We start from the raw sequence: 912 nt of genomic DNA, 5'->3' as shown, positions 1-912 counted from the left end.
TAAATACTCTTCAATTGCTTCAGCCATTTAAGAAATATTTTCAGAGCCTACAGTGTTGCAGGGTCTAGGTGCTAGAATATAGCAGTGTGCAAAGAAGAAAGAAATCCCTGCCCTCGAGGATTTTACTTTCTAGAAGGGGAAAACAGACAACCAAGAAATCAAGTAAAACAGAATGTAAGAAGATGATAAACACAATGGAGAGGAATAAAGCTGGAGATGTGGGGGAGAGTTGCAGTTTTAAACGGAATATCAGTGCTCCTTAGTATTTTTGTTTGTTGTTTAACAAGAATGAGGGGCAGGTTCTGACGGCGGGGAGGAGGCCCCCTCCTTGTCAGGGATGAGCGGGTCTCACAGGACCACGAAGACCCAGCACAGGAACATCTTTGAGATGTAGCGGTCCTTGTTGACTGGCTTGGACTTCTTCTTGCCCTTGCCACCCTTGGAAACCTCGGCCCACCTCTCCTTCGCGTCTCCAGCACCGTGTTGCAGTGCCCATCGGAGGCCTTCACAGCGTCCAGGAGCTTCCTGTTGTTGCGGCAGTTGATGGGCACCGGGGTGTTGTTCTTGACCGGCTACGTGAGCACGGAGAGTGGCTTCAAGTTAACCTTCTCCTCCTCCCGCGTCTGCAGCTTCTCTGGGATCATCTCACTCCTGGGTTTCTTGTGAAGGCCCATGGTGGTGGTGGCGGCGGCTATGCTCTCAGGTCACTTCTGTCTCTTCTTTTTCCTTAGCCTCTTGACTGCCTATTTCAGACTTTGATTTCTAAAGGGGAGGAGGCTGGGTGGCTCCCAGGCTCCATCCTTTCCTCAGAGCAGAGCAGAGTGGGGACAATGAGGTGCCTGCCATGGGGGTCTGGCTAGTCTCCATGCACCAGAATCCCCAGGCTTCAGAAGGGCAGTGAGAGGGGGCTCA

General features: G+C 51.6%; 1 pseudogene; it reads right to left on the bottom strand.

Annotated features, from left to right (window-relative positions):
• Positions 1-279: 279 nt before the first annotated feature.
• On the bottom strand, positions 280-674 carry LOC105005528 (annotated as a pseudogene).
• Positions 675-912: the final 238 nt, after the last annotated feature.

This window comes from Bison bison, unplaced genomic scaffold (genome assembly GCF_000754665.1).
Source record: "Bison bison bison isolate TAMUID 2011002044 unplaced genomic scaffold, Bison_UMD1.0 scf7180017864491, whole genome shotgun sequence".
Lineage (NCBI taxonomy): Eukaryota > Metazoa > Chordata > Mammalia > Artiodactyla > Bovidae > Bison > Bison bison.
This window is presented reverse-complemented; position numbering and strand designations above follow the sequence as displayed.